This window comes from Phascolarctos cinereus, unplaced genomic scaffold (assembly GCF_003287225.1).
Source record: "Phascolarctos cinereus isolate Bilbo 61053 unplaced genomic scaffold, phaCin_HiC Scaffold_5;HRSCAF=322, whole genome shotgun sequence".
Classification (NCBI taxonomy): domain Eukaryota; kingdom Metazoa; phylum Chordata; class Mammalia; order Diprotodontia; family Phascolarctidae; genus Phascolarctos; species Phascolarctos cinereus.
In genome coordinates, this window is record NW_027555958.1 from 187,503,372 (window position 1) to 187,511,684 (window position 8,313).

Genomic DNA, 8,313 nt, shown 5'->3' on the forward strand with positions numbered 1-8,313 from the left:
ATAAAGGACTTGATTCAAACATTTAAAGAGTTTGGTTTTGACATGGGTTTAAAAAAAAATACCCTTCCCTCCAGACACTGGAATGAGAATGAACAGGAACCTTCAGGAACTCCCCTTCCCCCCTTTAGAGTGCAGGCTGCTTTTTATTTCTGAATCTAAACCAGATGCCAGAGCTAGCCTTTTATTTGCTGTGGTCTGAATAGAACACTGCTTGCTTTGGAATTTCACAAAGCCCAGCAAAGGTTACTCCACAACCCACATTGTAAAGAAAAGCTAACCCAAGCCTGGCATCCTCTCAGCAGCTTAGCTGCAAAGGCACTGACAACGAGTCCCTCTCTTGGGGCCTGCTGGCTTTCTGGACACAACCTTTTATTTTTTTTTTCTCCTTTCCCAGGGCTTGCTCTGGTGTTCCTCCATCTTGCTATCTTAATCCCTACATTTACAATAACCATGTATTCCAGATTTTACAGGACTATGCTGATTTCAAGGAATGAAAGTATGCTTGTAAGATTGCTTGACTATTCTTGGAGTCAACTTCCCTTTCTGAGGAGCAGAGTGAAAAATAAATTCACATGTCTTTGTCAGGTCCTTTGGCCAAAAGAGAGTATCTCATGGCACACTGAAGGGTATTCTGAATGTTGACAAATTCGTCATTGTAGGTCTTATACAGAACTATGTTGCATTTCCCATAGAGAGGGAACTCAAAAGGAATTTTTGGCTTACCACTGGGATATTTTCCTGGCTTCATAGTTTCTATTGTACTGGTATTAATTCCAATAAACTTAATGGAGTTACAGAAAGCTTCAAACATGCCTGCACTTTTCACAATGAACTGCTGGTAAACTAATCCTTCCATTGTTAATAAAACTCAATGGTGTTGGGTTTTTTCAAAGGCATATATATCCTTGTTTAGATCATATATCCCAATTTTTCGTTCAGGAAAATATGGTCACTGCTTCCATACAATTATTTTCCAAGGATAACTTACAGACTTAGCAGATGAAAAGAAAACAAGATCCCACTTCTGGCACTTACTAGCAGCTTGGGCAAATCACTTAACCTTTCTAAACCTCAGTTTCCTAATCGATAAAATGAGGATATAGATAACTGTAGTATCTACCCAACAGCGTGGTTGTGAGGTTCAAATCAAATATTAGTAAAGTACTCTGTAAACTTTAAAGCATCTATAAGTATCCCCTATTATCATCATTACTATTATTATTATTATCTATGAATGATTGACATAGGTATGCCTGCTGAAATTTTACAGTCTAATTTCAGGAAATTTCCAAGTTAAAATATCCTGCAATTGGTTCCTGATTCTATGTTTTATTCTAAGATTCTATTCTAGTCTAAGATTTTGAGATGGAAGGAATTTTAGGAATCACCTATTCTATCAGCTCTGAAAGTGTGGTCCAGGGACCCCTTAGGGTCCCTGAGACCTTCTTTAAGGGTCATTGAGGTTAAAACTATTTTTATAATAATACTAAGACATTTTAGTCTCTAATATTGTGAATATCAGTAGATATAACTCCCATAAAGAGGTTCTCAATAATTTTGAACATAAAGTGGTCCTGAGACCAAACACTTCTTCAAATAAAGAAATTCAGGCCCAGAGAAGCTAGTGAACCAGTCCAAAGTCATGTAAGTAGTTAACAGTACAACTGAGACTCAAATCCAATTTGTGGATTATCAGAGCAAATTTTAAACTTCAAGTCCAATTGACCCATGTAACACTGAGCATGACTTTCAGCTACTTTCTCCTGCCATTCAGGTGGTAGGAGCACAAGTAGAATCATACACCACTTCAAATACACATCTAAGTCATTTTGCCCAGCTACGAAATCACAAGGACCCAAATTCAAATCCTGCCATAGATGCTTACTAGTTATGTGAACCTAGGCAAATCATGTAACCTCTCCATTTTCTCTTAGCTAAAAGGAGATTGTCCTAGATGATTTCTGTGGTCTTGTTCAGTTCTAAATCTATGTCTTAAGATTTTTAAAATTATTTAATGTTTTCTATTCCCTGTGCCCATGGAGATAGTGTGGTACAGTAGATAGCTCAGTGGAATTGGAATGATGATAGACTTGTGTTCAAATCCTGACTCAGTATCTACTAGTTGTGATCATGGGCAAATAAAAAACCTCATAGCACTTTAGAGCTGGAAGGCGCCTCAGATATGGCCATGCCCCACATTTTACAAATGAAGAAAGTGAGGCTCAGAGATGTAAAATGACTTGCTTAAGGTTGTTTAGCCACTTTGAGACTCAGTTTCTTCATCTGTAAAATGTAGATAATAATATCTGTGTAATACCTTTCAGGGTTGTTGTGAGAATCAAAATGAGATTATAAATGTGAAGCGCTCTATAAGTCTTAAAGCCTTAACTATGTGCCAGATAGTATCATTAGCACCTACTATCAAGAATTTACCAAACCAAGTATTTTAACACTGTAATTTCTTGAATTACATACTCATTTATTGCCAGAGACTCAAATTCCCAGCACTTGGCAATACCTAGTAAAGAGCAGGGAGAAAGAGTCAGGTAAAAAGATTGAAGAAGGATGAAGAGAAATTCAATCAGAAACCTTTGCCAAACTTTAGTCTGGAGAACACTGCTTTACAGTCAAGCTTCACATAGTTACCTCTCCCCAAAGGATGATGAGATTCCACTTCTCAGTGCCTGTAAGATTAGCTGGGATCCATCCAAATGTGGTCCCTTCCCACTGAGCTATTGTGGGGCCCTAGAAAAATTACCTAGCAGGGCTCTATTAACTATAACAGGGATGGGAAAAGGGTGGGGGGGAGGGGATATCTCTTATTTCAGGGGCTAAATCTATCTTACCCAATAGCTCACATCTACAGATACTTCATAGGAAGGTAAAGGTTGGGGCTGAAGACCCAAGTAGAGCTGGGGCTTAGAATCAAAGAACACAAAATCTGCAGGAGTCAATCGATCAACTATTATTTACTATACATGCACTATGTGCCAGCCACTGTGCTGGGAGTGAAACAATTCCTGTCCTACAAGAAATGGACATTCAAGGGGAAGACAACATGTACATAGATAAACAGATGAATGGATGGATAGATAGATATAGATATAGTGTATATATTGCTATATAAAAATACATAGATACTAGATCGACAGAGCATTATTAACTACTTATTATATGTCACAGATACACTCAAGGAGTTTACAATCTAGTGGGGGAAGATAAAAAAGGAGCTGGAAAGGGAGTAGGGATAGCCCTGTAGGAACAAAGTGGTTGGTAAGAAGTATGGAAAGTAAATTAAGGAGTAATGTAAAGTAGCAGATAGAAGGTGACCTTGGAGGGAAAAGCACTAGCAGTTAGAGGAAGGCCTCATGCAGAAGGCATCACTTGAGCTGTCAATCAAATAATAAGCATTTATTAAGCACCTGCTATATGCCATGCCCTAAAGAAAATACAGTCTCTGCCCTCCAGGAGCTCACAACCTAATGAATTAATCAATCTAATTAATCTACTGAGCTGTCTTAAGGGAAACCAAAGATCCTTAGAGATTTTCAATTTAACCTTCTTATTTCACAGGTGGGGAAAAAAAGTACAGAGTGGTTAAGGTGACTAGACCAAAGTCACACAGCTATGTGTTGGTAGAATTAAGACTAGAGCCCAAGTCTTTTCTACTATACCATAGAATACTACCACCCATAGCATGGAATAGATACAGAATTTTGAGGGCTTCAGCACAAAGCATCTTATAATTGTGATGTTCAAAGTGTGTGTCCACAACATATGGCAACCAATAGTTATGCCAGAAGCCAGAGGGAAAAGCACACAGAGGTGGAGAACTAGACCAAGTGCAACTTAGTTTTACAATGAGATGCAAAATGGCAATGTTGATAGCTCTTGGCCTTGTGTTTAGGAGAGAGGTCAATCATTTATTTTAGGACTGCTAAAAGAATAATGGGAAGCATCTGTTTCTGTAACAAAGAGCCATATTCATCAAAGCAGAGACATCAAAGCTACTATTAGCATTTGTACCACTGGGCAATTGAGTCCTGTAGGGCATAAGGCAAGGCCTATCCCACCCACTTCCAAGTGAATCACAAAGCCAGAGTAACAGTCAAGAGTTTTGGTTTTGACAGGAGAATTAGAAATCAACTAGCTTAATTCCTTCAATTTTTTTTAAAGATGATGAAATTGAAGCCCAGAAGTAAAGAGACTCATCTAAAGTAAATTTAATAGATTCAATTCATTTCAACAAATATTTACCCCGTGCCTAGTATGTCTAGTTTACTCTGCTGGGTGCTGGCATGCAAAGATGAAAAAAATGACCTACTCTTTGCCATTGAGACATTTATAGCCTTGTAGGGAGATAAACCATGGATCCAAATAAAAATAATACAAGTAAGAATGAGATAAGTACATAAGAAAGCTCAAATGATGATTTTCATTGATGAGTTCCTTTGAGGGCCACCATTTTGGGGATGGGCCCAGGAGGGCCATGCTTCATTTCCCTCTAGGCTGTGCTTCTGACTTTCCTGGATAGCATCACCATGACTCAGCTATCTTCTCACCCTGGAAGTTCTCTCAGTGTCTGGAGTCTTCTCATCCTGGAATAATAATAATTAACAACAATAATAATAGCTAGCATATGTATAGCATCTACTATATGTCAGGCACTGGGCTAAGCACTTTACAAATATTGTCACCACCTGGCACATTCTTATCCCCAATATCCCACCACTCACCTCCTACCATTGATGAGTTCTTTTTGGAAGCCACCATGTTGGGGACAGGCTCAAGTCAGCCATACTTCATTCCCTTCCATGTTTCTGACTCTCTACTCCATGCCACCACTAATTCACCTTCTCCTCCTCCTGAATTCACCCTCCTCTTTCAGCTCCTTTTTATGTGTTATCTTTTGCCCTTAGAATATAAGCTCCTTGAGAGCAGGAACTATCATTCTTTTTTGCCTGTATTTGTATCTCTTGATGCCTAACACTTACTAAGAATTTAATAAATACTTGCTACCTATCTGCCTGCAAAATGGAAGAACTTAGAGATTGGGGAAAGGGGAGACCAGGAGGTTGTATGGAAGAATGAGCTGGCACCTGGGCTAGTTCAGGAAGGAAGAGAGGGACTTCAATGATTAAGAGATGCTGAGATTGTTTATTGTAAACATGAAAGATGACAGAAATACATGGAGGTGAGAGGACAGAATGGGATTGGGAAATAGATCAAAGATTATAAAATGGCAGACCTGGGAGTGGGTGTGGAGGGGGACCTTAGTTACTATCTAGTCCATTCCCTTCATTTTTGGTCTTAAAAAAAAATCTGGGCTTGTATTTCATCAGTGTAGAGCAGAGGTGTTAAACAGGTGGCCCCCATCAGCAAAGCAAATATAATCAGGAAATATTTAACAAAATAAATAAAAATACAATACAACATAGATAATATTAATGTGTGGTTTCTAAGTCAATATGCATCCCTCAGGGATCTTTGTGTATGTTTAATTGATCTCCATTTTTGCTGGAGTTTGACACCACTAGTGTGGAGCAGAAGTTCCAAACTCTCCATAAGTAGCCTGTAAAACGCTCAACTCTAACCAAATTAAAATGTAATTGGGAAATGTTTAACAGAATAAATTAAAATACAATAGAGATGATGTTAATTTGCAATTTTGTAAGTCAATAAGGGGCCTAAAAGGCAGTTTGATACCACTTGTGTAGAGGATTCTACATAGAAACCTCTTCCAACTATACAGTTTTGGGTTCATCCTCTAGAATTTATAGACTTAGTGAGTCGTATGAGGCACACAGAGAGTAATTAACTTCTCTATAATTCCACAATTTGTATTTATCAGAGGAATTATTTGAACCCAGGTCTTCCTGACTCTAAGGCTAGCCCACTATATACTATACTATACTATACATGATGCCTCTCTTTTTTTTTTGGAGATGGACAAATTGTGACTCAGAGAGCTTAAGACATCTTCCCAGGGACACACAGCTTATAAATAACAAACTTGAACCTGGGTCTCTTGACTCCCAGTTTTGCTGGAACTACAATGCACCAGTGCATAGAAGGGTATGTTGTAAAATAAGGGGGGAAACTTAGATTGGAACTAGAAAGGTAGATTGGGAGGTTTTGAAAGCCATCTTAAGGAGTTCCTGTTTGTTCCCATAGGCAATAGAAAGCTCCTGAAGAGCCATACCCAGACCCATCTTGACACTGGGGAGATTCCATTAGTGGCCACATAAAGGCTAAATTGGGAAGGGAAAGACCAGAAAGTATATATATATATGTGTGTGTGTGTATGTGTGTGTGTGTGTGTGTGTATGTATGTATGTATGTGTGTGTATTTGTATGTATGTATGTATATATGTGTGTGTGTATGTATATGTGTATATGTGTGTATATACATATATATATATATATATATACACAAACATTATATATATGAGGTAAAACAAGGATCTATCTACAGGATTAAAAGATCCTATTTGTCATGACTAAGTTGAGGAAGAGGCTTCAATCATTATGCCAAAGTGGCCCATCCACAGCACCTCCAACTGCAACCTCATTGACTATACCACGGCTGATTCGATTGTGGCACATTGGCATGGCCAGGCCAAAGCCAGAGATGAATGAAATCTTACCAGTGAAGCTCAGAAGGACAAAAGAAAGAGAGTCTTCCAGGTGTCTCAGGCAGTCCTTCTAGGAGGGTGCTCTGATTCAAAGAGCTACTTGTTGGAAGGAAAGAAGGAACAGTTTTCAGCAGGATGTGACTTAGTACCATTGGGAGGGCAGGGCTGAGGGCAGGGCACATTCTTGAACCAAGGCCATTCACTGTCTTATGTGACCATTCCTCCTCTTCCAGTAAAACTCGTCTGGAAAGTTTTGGGCAGCTTCCCTAGTGTTAAAAAAAAATATGCTGCGCCAATCGGAAATTCTTCTTTACCTTTTTTTTTTCATTTTCAAAATTTCATTTTTCTTCCAGTAGTTTATACACACACACACCCTCCAACACATACATGCACACACACACACACACACACACACACACACACACACACACTGCACCACCACCACCACCACCACTACCACCACCACGACCATACCATACCACACTGCACTGGTGGCTATTATTATCTGAATGCTGATTATCACCATGCCAGCTTCAAATTCATCTTGAATGGAAAACACTGAATCTTATTAGACAAGTGAAAATGATTATGCTTACAAATCAGGATAGGCCACTGGACTCAATAACAATCTTATGTTTGATATCAATATTCACTTTGATTCTATGCTCCACCACAACTTCTCCACTTGTCTCCCCCCCCCCCACAATGGACAACAGACTGTCATGAAACAAGAATAATGCACTCTCGGGATTGTAGGACTTTATATAAGGCTTTATATATTGGAGAAGAATTCACTCCCTGAACTTTGCCCCATTGCTGTGTACCTCTAAGTGGGACCTACTACTTGTGCCTTCCTGAGATTACATTTTATAAAAATGATGTTGGTGGCAATGAGGCAGAGATTCCATTACATGCACAGTAGTTTCTAAGGGAACTCCAGGAGGGTCTTTGTTATTGGACTTTTGTAATGTCACCATCAAGGTGAAATAAATTAAGATTCTCTATGCACTGGATACGTTAGGATGCCAGCAACTAGCACTTCTTTCTTCCATATAATTAAGGAGAAAGTCACAAAAAGATAGTTATGGGAGAGGGATGTCCCACATTCCACTTCAATTAATGTAATCACATAAGGCCCAGAATATAATCAGTTTTAAGGAAGTTTCAATTCCCACCTTAACTGATGTAGTCATAAAAATCAATAAACAAGCTCAGAAAGTGATCACAAGGTGTAAAGCAGGTCATAACCATGTCATCAGAGAGGCTGGACCTAGGAGACAATGAATTCAGCCGGAAGCAAAGAGATATGTCAAGGTCAGACATTGAAGCAGAAAGACAGTCATCCAAGGAAAGAAGTATATTCACAGAATGAGACCTCTCATAGCAGAGCAAAGAGTAGGCTATGGACTCAAGAAAGGAACAGATTCTGAAAACCAAAGTAAGCAGCTTCCTCAAGAGAGATGCACTCAAGGTGAGCTGTATGATGACTTAATAAAGGAGAAAAAGGACTTCCAATACTAGGTTACTACCCTTTGCTACACATTTATCCTACCCATGTGCCTCACTACTATTGTGATTTACGTTTGAACCCCATTTCCCCATGGACATGGTGTGTCTTTGTGGGAGATGGCACCCCAAGAGTTTTTAGGGGAATAGTTTTGTCCCCCAAGACTCTGTC

The 8,313-nt window shown here is 39.1% G+C and overlaps 1 long non-coding RNA gene across 1 annotated transcript; it reads right to left on the reverse strand.

The window, feature by feature from the left end:
* Positions 1 to 4,208: 4,208 nt before the first annotated feature.
* On the reverse strand, positions 4,209 to 6,771 carry LOC110200264 (uncharacterized). Its single transcript, XR_002322212.2, has 2 exons — positions 6,648 to 6,771; positions 4,209 to 4,598 (listed from the first exon to the last, which is right to left on the reverse strand). It is a non-coding gene; the product is annotated as an uncharacterized LOC110200264 (long non-coding RNA).
* Between the last annotated feature and the right edge of the window lie 1,542 nt (positions 6,772 to 8,313).